Source organism: Corvus kubaryi, unplaced genomic scaffold, assembly GCF_017639235.1.
Source record: "Corvus kubaryi isolate FWS band 111438036 unplaced genomic scaffold, C.kubaryi_AGA036_p1.0 66, whole genome shotgun sequence".
Classification (NCBI taxonomy): domain Eukaryota; kingdom Metazoa; phylum Chordata; class Aves; order Passeriformes; family Corvidae; genus Corvus; species Corvus kubaryi.
The window spans coordinates 13045524-13061260 of record NW_024582054.1 but is presented as its reverse complement, the minus strand read 5'-3'; the positions used below and the strand labels follow the sequence as shown (position 1 = coordinate 13061260).

Below are 15737 nucleotides of genomic sequence, written 5' to 3'. Positions count from 1 at the left end.
CTCAGTGCCCCAAGAGCTTGTCCCCTGACTGATGATTTCTTAAAGCTGCCTGGGCTGAAATACCGATTCAAGCCAAGTAACTTGTTCTTGCAGCTTGTTTCAGGTAGAAAAGTAAGGTAGCCCATGACTGTATAGCTAATAATTCAATTTAGGAGCTAGTCTTGAAGGGCACAAAGTGACTCAATTCACCAGGACTTCCCTGGGAGCTGATGTTATTGGCAGTCTGCAGGGTGAAGCTCTAAAACCAAATATAAATAAAAGACTCCTCAGTTGACTTTTCACAAAGTGATGCAGTGAGGATTGGTCTGACAGATTAAAGTGATAAAGCTAGCTAAAAGATATGTCGTAATACTGAGTATTTATTGCCCTGCAGTGTCTTGTAGCTGACAGACAACTGGCAAAATTCTGTAGTCGGTGGGGACTCATCTATAAGGGTGGTTAATTTCACTGGTAATTTGGCTGAAGCAAGACCAGTAAAGCCAAATTAATTCCATGGTAAAGCTCTGAAGATATTCAGTTTATGGGACTAAAAGACTTAAGCTACAGTCTTCTGTCTTTAACAACTGATTAGTCCCTTGAACTAAACCTACTGGAAAAATCTTCAGTGCTACACTTACTGAAGCCTTTATTATTTGTTCTGGGTCTTTGTTATAGGTTGCCCTTGGAGCTTTCTCTACCTGATTTTAATTAAGAACGTATCTGAGCTTGGGAAAGTAATACCTGAGACAAAAAAGAGATTTGTAATGACAACAGTAGAGGAAATACTCATTCGTATTCAGAGCATGGAAGTGAGGAGTGTTATTGCTAGCTGGTACCCTTGATACCACAGCCATATCGTTCATCTTTATAAAATCCTGGTAGCTGAGTTCAAGTCCCATTGTCGTTGTTTTTGTTATTTCTAGGAAAATGCACTTCTGGGTTTTAAATCAGATTTGTTTGAAGACTTTACTATTTTCTTCTTTGCCTTTCCCCTCTTCCCCTTGCAAGTGTTGTGATTTCAGTCACTTCAAGGGGGAAAGAGTTTACTGAAGGGTTATACACTGGCTCCAGGACTCTCTGAGCTGGAATTGTCATCCTGCCAGTCCTGTGCAAAGAGGATTTTCATCAGCTGCTAACCAGCACATGACAATTAAGAAACCTCTTTTCAGTTCTTAATCCTATAGAAGTACCCTTTACATAACACCACACCCCAAAACTGTTTTGCACATCTCTGGGCTGGGATCTGGGTGGTCTGCCCAAGAGTTCAAAGATGTGTGATGTCTTGTGTGAAGGAGGAAAAAAAGGAGGATGATTTAATTCCTCTTTTTTTTTTTTCAACATAGCTTCTCCCTAAAACCAGCAGAGAAAAGGATGTGATGAGGCTTGAATTGTGTCAAGTTCTGAACATTTCAATTCTCCCTTCTTAATTCTGATAAGACTTATATGTAGTCTAATCACAGAGTAAAAGAGCAGCTGTTTAAAACCTCTAGTTTTCCTTAAATTAAATGTGTTATAATGATGATTGCTTTTCTAAATATTCCTGCAGTTATTAGTACAGCAAAGGAATTTGAAATACTTACGGCAAAACAATATTAGTAGATTGTGTTTACTGAGTAAAAAGGACATGATGTTATAAATTGTTTGTGCTATAGCATGAATGTTAAACATAATGTAAATTCTGACATTTTTAGCACAAGTGGCAGTGTTCTCATACCCTCTTGCTCAGAAAATCTGTCAAATGAGCAAGTGTAAACGGCAGTTTGAAAACAGTTCATGCCTATGCTCACATTTTATTAATCACCACAAACAGATTTGAAATCAGATAATCTGCATGAAGTATTTCAGTGCTATTTGAAGATACAAACTTGAAAACTTACATGTCCATTTCTGATTTCACTCCATTTTTAATACAAATTATGATCATAAAGAGATTTGTTGCAGTGTGTTAAAATACCATAGAGCCTATCACTTGTATATCACTTTGCTTAAATCGCTTAAGTATTTGATCAGGAGAAAAGAATCAAAAACATGTGCTTCTGCTTGTACCACAAATGGTGCCACAAATGGTGCCTCAGGAGGCCCTGTGGGAACAACTCACTGTGTCATCCAGAGAAAAGGAATCAGCTCAGCTCCCCCTCAGGAGGGCACTCATTATTGTGTCTCTCCCAGCAGAGAATTCATAACCATCTGGCTTCCAATTAAGCAAAACATACAAAAGTGCTTTTGCTGCTTTCAGTTGAAGCTGATATACCCTCCCTGCAGAACTCAAAGAACTAAAGAGGAAGACAACATTTAAGAGCTGAACACAAGACATCATGCTGGAAGTTCAGATGTTTATTAGAGAAGGAATAGCATTGGGAACTTATTTCTAAACGTGTTTGAGTTTTACATTAAACAGCCATTTGGCAAAACAAAATATTCATTTTAGGCAAGGACTGGAAAAGTAATCACCTCTTTCCCAGGAGCCTGATTTCAGGATAAGGTCAAGGCCAGTGACCTCCACCATGGAAATGAAAGCCTCCTGCCAGGGCTATGGAAGCTGCTGATGCAGCTCCAGAAAGCATTTGGATTTAGAACAGCAGCCTGTCTAATACTGCCTAGTGACTAAGATGGAGCTACGTGCTTATCTCTGGTCCTACAGCGTATCGGCAATCTCAGCATTTGTTGGAGTGATGATTTATTAAGAATTGAGGGCATTTCTCACCTGGAATCAGGATCAGGGCTTTAGACAGCAACACATTTTCTTGTTCACCAAGCTCATCCATAGATAAGAAACTAGAGAAACAGGGAGAATTATTCAGCTGCACCAGAAACAACAGAAGACCTGTGTGTAAACCTTGGCAAGGCATCTCTAAGCAGCACACTGAGCTTGTAACAGAGCCCAGCCATATTTCAGAAGCAAAGACAAGATAGTTGTTCTCAGATGAAACATTGCAATAATCTGAGACTGGGACTCAGAAACTGCTGAAAATGCTCACTTCTGCCTAAACCCATTGGGATCCTGCTGTACCTGGATGGAAATGGAGACTGAAATGTAAGCAAGAATTGATATCCAGCCTTCCAGAGGGAAAGGATTAATGAAACCTACAATGTGTCCTTCCTCCTGGTTTTTTAACCTTATCACATGGCATTAGGAAGGGAAAAGCAATAACAAAAGCAGCAAGAAAATTACAGGCTGTGAGGTGTAGCCAGACCCCTTTCCTTCACATGCTCACTCAGGATTCCAGAGGGAGATTGCTAAAGATGTACTATGAACTCATAGCAACTTACTTGGTAGGCTGTGCTGGGGCAGTGGGAGGTGTGGGAGGAAGGGAAAGCTGCCTGTGAAGCCAAGCACAGGTGGCAGAGTCCACTGGGGCAAAAGCCGTGTCAGGGAGCAGAGCCTGGTGCCTACCTGGCTCCACCACCCAACCTCCAGAGCAGCTCTTGTTCTAGTGTGTTTGGACTGTTATAAAGCAATTTTGATAATGTACCTGTGGTAACATAATAATTAGCTCTTAATAACATATACTTCCTAAAGCACTGCATGCTTATCTGCTCCTAAGCACCCCTGTTGTGTAGAGGGAACTGTCAATGACTCAGAAGTGAAAATGCATGTATGCAAACTGTAACAGTTTTCCTGAGACTATAAGCTGAAAGTACAGGGTGACTGTGGGTTAGACATTCAAACTGACAATTTCTTATACAAAATAATATAACACTGAAGAGAAGCTGCTGTGTTTCCCTGATCTGACCAGACCATCGCAAACCTTTCTGTGAGTTTAAGCTCTCCTCAGAGCAGCTACTCTGAAACTTCAGCTGATCTTTCTTTAAGCTTCTCCAATTGTACTTTTCATGTTTGTTACCTCAAAGTAACTGAACTGACACTTCTGAAATTTTGCATTAGTGCTTGTTTCTAAGCTTGTCAAGCATGAGAAGAAAGACAGACTTATCACCAGTGTGAAGAAGAGCCTTATCCGCCAGCTGTACCACTAGAGCATGATGAATTGGTATTTAACAAAATTCCTTAATGCCTCAGGCAATGGCACAATTAAATCTTAGTTTTGCTTTTCATTTTCCTTTGTACTGTACAAATACGAAACTTAGAAAGAGCTGTAACTGTTAATGATATCCCAAATCCCTAGTGGATAGAGCCTTAGTGAGGTATGAATAAATGTAAAATATTATGTATTGGATTGTTCTGGAACAGTCCAAAAATCTAAGAAGAAGTAAACTCTCCAGATTTGAAGGAAATAGTGTCGGAAGATATTATCTTTCCTTATATTCATAGAATCATAGAAACGTTTGGACTGGAAGACACCTCTGAGGGATAATTGAGTCGAACCTCACATCATGTAGTCCAACAAGGTAGGCTTTGCAGAAATCTCTGCAGTAGATTCACTAGCCTTTAATTGAAGGGTCTTTTTTGCCCCTTGGAAGCATTTGGTGTTGGCTGCTGTTGGAAATAGGATATTGAACAAGATAATATGTGTTTCTGTGTTCCCTTTTTTGAAAGCAAAACCAAAAGGAGTTTAAGGGAGTGGGTGTGACTTATATTCAAATAAGTGTGATGTACCTGTCCCAGTAATAAATTGCTTTTACTATGTACCACGTAATTAAAGTAACATAGAAAAATTGCTTGGGTTCTCCTGAATGTGTAGGTCTGTGTAGTTAAATGCAATGATTGTATCTAATGAAAGAAAACAATTCCAAGTAATTTGATTTTGAAGGATATGAGAACACTAATGAATTAATAACCATAAAGTTAATTTTCACTATCTGCCTGCTTAAGTAATACATCTGACAAGATTGTCCTGTTGCTTATCTTTTCTAAAATTAAAACCACAGCATTAAACCACTTCATTAACTGACACAGAGCAAAATAAAATGGCTCGCTATCAAATAATAAACTTAACTATTATGTTAGCTAAAAATATGGAATAACAAACAATTTCTGCAAAATCCAAAGGCAGAACTCTTTATGGGCATCAACTACAAAACAACATCAAATCTAATATTAAACTTTGTATTTTCATATTCAATCTACTAATGTGAGAAGGATTGCTGCACCTGTAAAGAGCAAACCGAGTTAAGCTTTGTAACAACTGTATGCACTGCTGTAATTAAATAAACATTAATAACCAACAGTTGAGAAAGTCACAGAGAATTACAACAGTCTGATGTTTGGCTCTGTTAATTTTGTTTTTATAATGATTCCTGTTAATTAGGGACAATATTGACATAAAAATTTTAAGTGAAAATGGCACTATTTCAGGACTAAAACCTTTTACTCAGTCACCCATATTTATGCATTCACAGCTCTATCTAACAAAATCTTTGCCTTGAGTGTTGGACATACCTTCGTCTACAGATTATTTTCTCTTCTGGTGTTTCAGCTACAGGTGTAACTCCCTGTGCCTTTCCCGCTCTAGCATCTATATAGAGATTTTGTCTGGCCATGGAGGATTAAAACTAGGTTAAAATTCACTGGAGCAGGTATACTGTTTCTAATTTGAAAGAAAGTTTTCACTTCTGCAAGACTGTTGTCAGTTCTGTTCCGATTTTACATATTTAATGGGAAAACCACCAGGAGTACGTTAAGAAACATAACAATCATTTGTCACTTGTCATACCTTGAGGAAAAAATTGAATGTTTGGTTCAGTGTTTTGTTCATTTTAAAAAGATGTGTGCCTACTGCTCCTGTTCTTTGATTTTATTGTTATACAGCACCACATTATTACATCTAACATGAGGGTTATGGAAGTCAGCACTAAACTTTCAAGGTTTTGCCCTGAAGGTAAATCTCAGTATGTAGCTTCTAAGGGTTTGAACACAGCTGTCTTCTTGCCCTTGGGGACCACTAGTAAGAAGCTGTAGAACTCAGAATTGGAAATACTCCCCGTCTGCAGTCACCTGGCAAATACACGAAATCAGAGCACAACCATTTCATGTCAGCCGAAGTTTCCCCTGTTTATTTTAAAAGTTTTGTCAGGAAGTCCCTCAGTGTAAGAAAGTTTAAAAGTGTCTGACTAAGGTTGCCATGGCATCTGCACTACAGCTATTCTATAACAGCTGGCCACCCCAGCTCCCCTCGGTCTTCAGTTCCCTCAAGACTCTGTTTCAGCCTATAAAGCTGGTTTCAGATTTTTCTCTTTCCTTTCCATCCATTTAAATGTCTAAACTTCTAGACTGTACAAACCCATGAATGTTAGTCAATTCCTTCCAGATATGCAGCAAAGAAACTTTTGAAGATGCATAACTGTTTGATTCGAAGAAAAACCCCAAAGTTTCATATTTTAAAAATAGTATTAATCATTTAAGGACACACAGTTTTATCCTGCTTTTAACAATGTTGATGAAACCTGTTTCTCTCACCATCCACCGTCTGTCTGTTATTCCTCACAGTCTTTGCCCAAGGTAAAGTGACAATAAAATTTTGCTTTAAAAGACAAGGAAAATAAACCTAGAAATAAATTCTAGATTCTTGAACGTTTATGAATTTGGTTTACTTTTTCATAGAGTCTAATATGGAAAAATCCAAGCTAATAATACTTTGACAGAATTTTAAATTGCCTGCTTTACATGTAGCAAGAGCTGTTGACCAGATACTGAATTTATAATATATTTATACTGTCAACTTGAATCTGTAGATTTTTGTCAGGATACAAGGGAAGAGGAAATTCCTAAAGAAATCCTTTCTTATACTGGGTGCTTTAATCTCACTATCATCTTTCACTCCCATCACATTGCTGTTCCATCACCTGCTCTGATGTTAATCAGAATGACTGGGTCATCCTCTTTTATAAGCTTGCTGGATTAATTTTTTTCAAGGTCATCTGTGAATTGACTTTAGTAAGCAATTATAAATTGGATGATATTTTAATATTCTACCCTCTCCCTAGGCTTTAATCTAGAAATGATGAGAGACAAAAAGAAACCCAAAGGGCATTTTAGGAAGCAAGATGGTGAACACCATTATCCCATACCTTTATAATTTCTCCTGCCCTGGACACCCTTATCTTTCCCTCTGAGTTCAAAGGGAGTTGAGGGAAATTCAGCATCTTCCAGAAAGAGTCTTTTAGCTAATATATCTGCCTATGATCTCTGGGGAAATCTGTTGATATTAGTATTTGAGACACTTAAACTTGGCAATCAGAATTCTGTTCTATTACAATACATCTCTACTAAGGCGACAGAAGACTCTGTCTCGTCTCTCTCTGATATTGCCTTTTGAATTTTAACATTAAAAAGCAGTATTTTCCTTCACTGTATTTTTAAAAGAATTTGAAACAGTTTAGGAAACTGGTTTTGGACCATCACCCAGCAACAAACTATTAGATACCTGCAGAACCTTGGATTCAAAGGGCACAGATTGTGAAGACCAGCTGAATAAGGATTGCAGATCTACTCGTTAAAGCTTTTACCAGCATTCTCTAGAGGAACATTTACCAAGGTTGTTTAGACCCAACCAGAACATGAGCTCTTAAGCAACTTTCAACATGACCATGCTAAAGCAATGATTTCCTCCTGACTGACTCTTTGGTTTGCTTTCTGAGCATAGAAAGCAAAGCATGGCCTTCTCTCTGACCCCTCATAGACCATCAGTACAGCTGCCTTAGGTCTCAACGGGTTTGTGAATTATTCACAGTGCTTTTCAAGACTATGAAGAAAGCTAGACAGCAATTCTGCTGTTTCAACTTAAAAGACAGATAGAATGACAAATGGACAACATGGTTGCAATAGAATGTATTCCTCAAGGGTAATACTATTAAATAATAGCCCATGAGGATTCTGCTAAGGGTTTCAGACTGTGCTAGGGAAAGAGGAGATAACCAAAAATGTTTGTGGTGCTATCAGTACACCCAACCTATAAAGACAACAGAAAATCCAGAAGTAAAAATTGTCCCATTTGCATCAGTATTTTGAGGAAGGAGTGAGTTTTGTTTGAATCAAAACGGGCTTGAATCATGATTTTGATGTGGAACTATGTAAAATTCTGGGGTTTGCTGGGCTTTTGCTCTAAGCCACAAACAGGAGGTAACAGCTGCTTAGTGTTTTAATTTTGTATTCACAAGAATTGCAAACAAAGAACAAAAGAAACAGCTTATACAATGAACCTTTGTTCTTGATCTGTTTATGACTGTTAATTTCACTGTCATTTAGTCCTGCCAAGGGCTGATACACATAAAGTCAAGACAATAAATGCAACTCTTGTCTGTCTCTTCTCTTTATAGCTTCTTTTTGAAGGTATGTGCCAAGCAGATAGTGCTGCGAAAATGAGTGCGTGCTTTTTTCAGCAGAACTTACACATCACAAGTAACTGCAGTGCATTGTGCTCCATGCTCATCCAGCCATTATCATGCAGAAAACTGCAGGAATGACAATTAGGCTCAATTTCCTGCCTGGACATAGGCGGGACATCCTGAGACTATCCAATTTTAGACTTATGACATTAGGGCAATGAAGCAGAAGAGTCTTAGGCTATCATCAATACTGTGTAAGAGTCTCCCACCAGACTGTATAGATAGGGGTTTTTTAATGTTTATAATCTGCATATGCTCATAATCTAAAGATAATAAGAAAGTTGCCTGTCACTCTATAGAGCCATATCAAATCTTTTCATCTAAAGAACAGACATCACACATAGTGTTAGGCAAGCTGGAACACTAAAGCCCCAGTAATTTCAGTAACCTACATCTATGTCACTGGATAATAGCCACTTTTCATTTCTGATGCGAGTAGTAACAAGAAAATGTCAGTTTAAGAGATTTTTTTTTTCAAATGCATTCTTCTAAAATAAAAATGCTGTTTTCTCTTTTTGAAGGAAATTTTGTCTTTTCCATTTCAATGTCTTTTCCAGAAACCATTAATTTATACTTTTCAATATGCCCTAGATGGCATTCAAGCCTTTCTGAATCTAGTGGTAAAATTCCCACTGCTTTCAATGGGAGTAAGGATTTTCTTTTCTATGTATGCATATTTACACAGATGTTCTTAAGGCCACACACTTAAGTAGACCAGTTCAGTGCTCAAGTATCATTTTTCCAGAATCCCTGCTCACTCAGCCCCTTACCCTGCTTTTCAGACACAGAGGGTTGTTGTTTTAAGTGGCACAATCTACACGCAGGGAGACCCTGTGACATCAGACAGACGATCTATTGCTTAGGCACAGTAAGGATAACTGTAGAGGCCCAGAGAATTTCCTTCCCCTTAAGGGTGGGTCATCACAATATTCTAGAAACCACACCCTGGAGTACAAACTGGGGTCAAATAAGTCACCTTAGAAAAAATGGCACTATGCAAAAGAATGGTACATGGCTCTGAAATATTTGATTTTCTCCATTCAGGCTTCAGAATGAAGCCATTCCACCCAAGCCTGCTCACTCTTTGAATTCACCTAATGTCATTGCTGGAGCAATAAAATTTTACTCCTGGAAAGTTTAATTTTGTGCTTGCACGCCTGACTATTTGAGATGTATTACACTCTGCGGGTAGCCGCTTCACACAGCCATGGGCTTCCACCCTCTGAGCAGGCAGCTGTGCCTAACAGAGGAGCCATGAAAGCAAGCAGTCTGAGCCAGGCACAGCTGTAGCCACAAACAGGCTTACTAGTGACCACTGCAATGGCCAGGAAATCTGGATGTGACAGGGGTATGACCAGCACCCCTTGATTTGTGGCAGCCCCTGAGCTTATCACCCCTGGGCAGTGAGCAAAAGGGAGGCTGTGCATGGAGGGTGGTAACGCCTCAGGTCAACACAAGTTCAGGATTCCTGTAAGTCCATCTGCAAAACCTTAACTTGCAAACCTAGGGACCAGGACAGGGTATGCTGAGATATGTCACGTCTTCCAGATGCTCTGGTGCCCTCACAGCCCCAAAACCCACTTCCATCAGCCTCCTTTGTATCTTTTGCCCAGAACTCTGGAGCACAGAGATAGATCCAGATTGGCAAACTGCTTCTCTTGGGGATTTTGCTCCTGAGCAGGTGGTGCACTACTGGTCCCAGCCATGTAAAGGACAATTCTGAATACTCTGAATGCCTCTCTTCTCTCTCTCTCTTTACCTATTACTGGAATGACAGAACCTGAAGTGAAGACTTGGCTGGGAGGGCGTGTTTTCAGTCTGCTCTAGGTTTTTTCACATGAGATGTCTACCAGTGACACAGCTGTGTTTCCTTGGACACTGTGTAATTTGAGGGTCTGCACAAAATGCACTGCAAAAAATAACTTATTTTTACTTTCTAACATGATGAAGAAGCCATAAATCTGTAGAAACTTACACCATGAACTGAGTACCAGAATATCAAATGAAGAAAGAGGATTGCAAACTCATTTATTTTGCTGTTCCATTTCCAGCATCATGTGAATTAGGGCTACAAGTTTCACATTGGTATTCAGGAGGTCATTTGTCACACACAGAGAAATAAATTAGAGGGAACATTAATGGTGACAAGCATACAAGACTACTGAACAGCAGAAGCATTTCAATCCTGTTGGGAATGACAAGCAAATTTTCACAGACCTCTGGTCCAGTTGCCATAAATCCTGCATATCAGCAATGAACGCATTCAAGCACACCTCTGAACTGTCATTGCATAGATTCTTGTATTAATATGTGTGACTATACAGGTCTAAATTTAAAGTCTAAAGTTAAAGGTCTACATAAAGCCTACTTTTCAAGGAAGCATGTTTCATATAACATTTTCTTGAGTTAGAAAGAAGCCTTTTAAATTATTTTAAGATTCCCTAATCCTGTTTAATGTATTTTTCTGAGAGAAAAGGAAAATCTCGTGGCTGTTACAGACTTTTCTTGTGCTTATGGCATAGTCCCTTCACATTAAAAAACAAAAAGGAAAAAAAAAAGAGAAAGAAACTTGTGTATGTTGCACGAACAATTACAATAAAACTAGTAAAATCTTTACACTGTCAGAAGGACAGGATAAATTCTCTCTGTAGTGACTCATATGACCAGTGTGGCAAGAGGATTCAGAGTCTAAAGGTTTATTTCATCTTCTCTCTCCCTTGCTTCTCTCCCATCAAAGGAGTCTGGCTAAATCAAAAACACCGATGCAGCACCATTCCTGTTTCTCTGGAAATGTTATCCATCGTGAGCAGTGACTTGAAGTCACAATTACTTGGGAATCTTTATTAAAACATAGTGTTGAGATTTTAGCTAAGATTAACTACATTCAGTCCCCTAAGTTTTCTCACACTGACATGGAAACTCTTTGGGAATTACTGAAGTAAGTAATTTTTTACTTTTTTTTATTAATATTGAAATACTGAAGAATACAAATCCCCTTTTTTGTACACTGGTATAAAGCATGGGTAAGACTGAAACTAGTACATTTAAATAAGTGGATGATTCTCACTGGTTTTATAGCAGCAAACATTGCCACCTTGGTCCTGATGCAGCAAGAGACGAACAGAGAACATTTCAGCAAAAGACCTGTTTCTCTAGATAGTTCTGTAAGAGCTCTTTCCTTTGGAATACAGATTGAACATTGCAGACAGGCCTCAATTTAGTATTGACTTCAAAGGAAAAATCTGTGACAAATGTCCCATGTTTCCAGCTTGTTTGAAGATGGAGACATACTGACACCCTTCCTGTCAAGGAAGAAGGAAAGAAAAGAGGTTTGTTTAGTCCAAATCTCCATTGGTTGCTTTCCAATACATCAGAAAACTGGTATGTAGTCAGTCTCTCTAAATAAGGAAAAGGAAAAAAGTAAGACAGCTCAGTGATTAATATGCTTACTTGAATGTCAGAGATGTATGTTCAAATCCTTCTTCTGTCAGACGGTGGAGCAGGGATGTGAAGCAAAACCCTGTGCTTGAGGAGAAGATCAGTCAATCTTAGCTGGGTTTCTGCATCCGTCTCTCCTGACAATTTTTTTTTTCAGTGGATATAAAATACAGAAATAATCACTGCAGCAGAAGTAACTCTGCTTTGTCATGAAAAATGCCTTAACCTTCAGGCTACAGGATTTCCTTTCTCTGTCCTTTTGTGATCTGACTGCATTTTGTGCAAGGCTTTATGTATTAGGCGAATTAAGCTGATTTTATTCATCTGAGATCAAAGAATAAGCATTATACAGAAGGGACAATTCTTGTCAAGTGTAAAGTCAAGCTGCACATGTGTCTAATGGGAAAAATGTAAAGTAATTTACAGGAAGGAAAACTAGTGTGTTGGGGAGATGCCTCTAGAGGGTTAAATCATGGCATAGCAGAGGCTTTGAAGACCCAGTCTTTAATTGGAAGTTGGAGCATGATGCCTAAAATCCTTTATAAATGCAGTTGGGTGCTCTCAGGGTAAAATATGAAGGCCAGTCATAAAATAAATGGGGTGGAAATTCAGTGTAGAGCAAGTCCATTGACTTCAATCCTTTCCTCCACCTCTGCATGTGAGGGCACAGGTGCAGTCCCACGAACCTGCCACCTCACCCTTATGCAGTCTCCTTGTACCTGACCTCTCCTCCCATGTCTTTGGCACGCCCAGACTGCCCTGAAGGATCAGGCATAAGCAGAACGTGCTCTGCCAAATAAGAACACTTTATTTGTAGCTGACACACAGGAACTATTGTTCTTGGGTTGTTTATGCTTTATTCCCTCTGGCATCTGCTAATATATTCTTGGTCTGATTCTTATCTCTTACTGACACACATCAGAAGCATTTCTAAACCTCTGGGCGGAGAAGGGTTTGACATTTCTAGTTCAGATCAATATCACATCAGCAGAGATGAGTCAAACACTTGCAGCTCTCATTCCTGTATTATTTATCCACATTCAATTGTCTCTCACCTCTTATTGACCTTTTCTATTCAACTAATATGAAACCAAGGACCTTTGAACTGAAGTGCCAAGTGGTGCAGCTGGATTGCAGACTATCTATTGTCCCGAGTAATGGGCAGCTAAAGCAACAACTTTTCACTGCTCATTCGTGCCTTACCTGGGAAAATGCTGCTGAACGTGAACCAACCTCCCCGGTAACTTGGCCTGTTGGTAGAGCTCATCGGTACCTAAACTAGATTCCTGCAGACCCTAACCTATCCCCCTACATTACAGTGTGTCTGGTGAGCACCAAGCACAAATTACTGTCACTGTGTTTTCATACCACATAGAAGTAGACAAAGTGTATGATGGCTGAAATCTGAAACCAGCAGAGCAGTGATAACAGTCCCTCCCTTCACAGACAATCCCTGAACCCTGGTGATCTTCAAGGGCAGCCTGTGGCTGGTATCACTCTAAATGACGCCAGGAAATGAGGCCACTTTTTGTTTTCACATCCTATTATTCATGGCTTGTTTTAGATATGATTATATGGATTCTAGGGTTGTTTTTTGTCTTCAGCTAAACAGTAGTTAGGGCTTTACTTTATCATATGAATAGATGCATGTCTTTCTCAAGGGTTCCCAGAATATTAGGGGAAGAATAACCACAAGTGTCCAGAATTGGGCAGAATGGGCATACACATACCCACTGGGTACACAGTTTGCAGATGAGCACTTTTCCTTTCACAAACACACACCCACCACCGAACAGATTAATGACAGGCTCAGGTGGGACTCAATCTACACAGATCTACAGGAGACACAGGATGTTCACGTGTTTTCTGCAGCCCTGAGATATTCATTTGTGCAGTACAAGAATGGTATCATTGCTGCTACTGTATGATATAATTTAATAGAAATAATAAGTCAATTAAACCAGGGCCTGGCACACAACCATAATACATAATTTGTATTATGGCACACAACCATAATACAAAAATTAAAAAACTATATTAATATAACAGAACCTACTCGTGGATGAAAATGTAGATCAAGTCTACCTTGTGAATGTGTAATTGCTAATGTATGGAATATGTGACTGTGTTCTGAAATGAGCGTTCTTTGATGCTTTTAGTGTTGGTAAACCTCAATCCTTGAAAAATAACATTCTCATATGTCATAACAGAGATATTTGTTTCATTTAAATTGGGAAAAACTGTCAGAGATGCAAGGATTTTAACCTTCACATGAAAGAAATGCAGGTAAGACACATCCACTACTTAGACCATGAATAATTTCTAAAAAATAAAGTTGAGATATGAATTTAATTTTCCTATTTTAATTAGACACAAAGTAACACCCCAGTCCTAAATATTCCACATCCTGGTGTGTGGGAAGTCCAAAGTAAGACACTAATTTTTTTTCTTGAGCCTATCTGCATTCAAAATGCACTTCCTCCAGAGCACATAAAGAACTCCCTTGTCTTTATTTCCTGTAAAATTTCAGGCTCCTAGGTACCATCTGATGAGTATACAACCATTTAGGATAGCAAGAGTAAGTACCGCTGAACACACATTTAACACACAAGTGCAAAGGACGGCACTGTTGGCCTTTTTACTATGATAAACAGGAAAGGAAAAAAGCCATGTGCCATACAGCAAGATCCTCTTCTCCCTCTTCAACAGTATACAGATACTCTGTTTCTATGTCTTGCAAGCAAAAAATGAGGAACATTTAAAACAGACTTTCTTGAGAAGGAAATGCTTTAAGAATTGCCGTTATTTAAAAAGGGAAAGGAGGAAAATGCATCAATTAAGTGAACTAAAGCCTTTTTAGTCTGTCTAGTCTCACAAAAAGAATGACAATAAATATTTCCATAAAAGGTATGTTTACCTCCCATAATCTCCATGACAACAATTATTTCACTGGGCTCAGAATTTTCTTCCTTCCTTTTATTTTTTTCATCTTGAATTAGCTGCTTGTGTAGACAAGCATCTGCTGCCTCTCCATCTCACAGCTGCTCCTTCTTGCTTTTATTCTTACTAGTCTGTATCCCTTACCCATTTTCAAGCAAATACTACAAGACTCTCTCTGAAATGGTCAATCTGGGCAAAAGGCCAGGAAGTGAAATCAACTCTTTACCAATGGATTTCCTTCTATTTTACTTTATTTCCCTAGGAAATTTTGTCTCATACCAAAAAGCCTTCCAGTAGTAGAAGTTTGTTGTAGAATTACAATATTATAGGAAGTTACTATAAATGTGGGTGTTTCTCACTTCAAATGGAAATTCACTGATTTCCAAAAATGCTTTTACTTAGGTCAAAATCTGATAAAATACCAGAAACCTGCAATAGGATTGGGGGTAGATATGAATTAGTCTCTCATTCTTCTCTTCTGTTTGCTTTTTTTCTAGGATGAGAGGACATCAGAACTCAACACTTTTACAGGCCTCCAAAACATATGGTTTACATTGGCTACTGATAGTACTTTTGTGGACCAGGAAGTAAATTGCATAAAGGTGGTGTTGAACTTACGACAGAAATGCTTTTTAAGGACAACCTTCAAGCCACAAAGCAGCTTCAAGGCTGCGAACATCCCTCAGGACACAGTGCATCTCCTGCAGCTGCCTGAAAGAACATGCTTGAAGACCCATGTGCTGACTTTATGTGGTAATTGCCTCTCACTTTGGCTGTGGCTGTCCTTTGCTCTGTGCTCACAGCCCTGCACCACCTGGCATCAGGCTGCTGTGGGGGCTCTCCTCTCCTCTCTCCTCTTCATATATAATCAGATATTGAAATACAGGCATAAACAAAAAACACAACTGAAAGCTCTGATTTTGCAGTATGCAGACACTTCACATGGACCTATAGGATATGCCAAACCAGTCAAAGCTCTGACCGCTTCTGGGTGTCTATTATTCAATGTATGGAGAAAAGAGAAGATGATGAAGGGTGGTTTGATACCACGATGCATTTCAGGGCTTTTGCTATTTTTGACGTTGTTTGCTGCAAAA

The 15737-nt window shown here is 39.0% G+C and overlaps 1 long non-coding RNA gene across 2 annotated transcripts; it reads right to left on the bottom strand.

Annotated features, from left to right (window-relative positions):
* Nucleotides 1–10260: 10260 nt before the first annotated feature.
* Nucleotides 10261–15405, bottom strand: LOC121673808. Of its 2 annotated transcripts, XR_006019311.1 has the most exons (3): nucleotides 14618–15405; nucleotides 11713–11787; nucleotides 10261–11564 (listed from the first exon to the last, which is right to left on the bottom strand). It is a non-coding gene; the product is annotated as an uncharacterized LOC121673808 (long non-coding RNA). The 2 variants fall into 2 exon arrangements; XR_006019310.1 differs by lacking the exon at nucleotides 14618–15405 and having other exon boundaries at nucleotides 11713–14595.
* Between the last annotated feature and the right edge of the window lie 332 nt (nucleotides 15406–15737).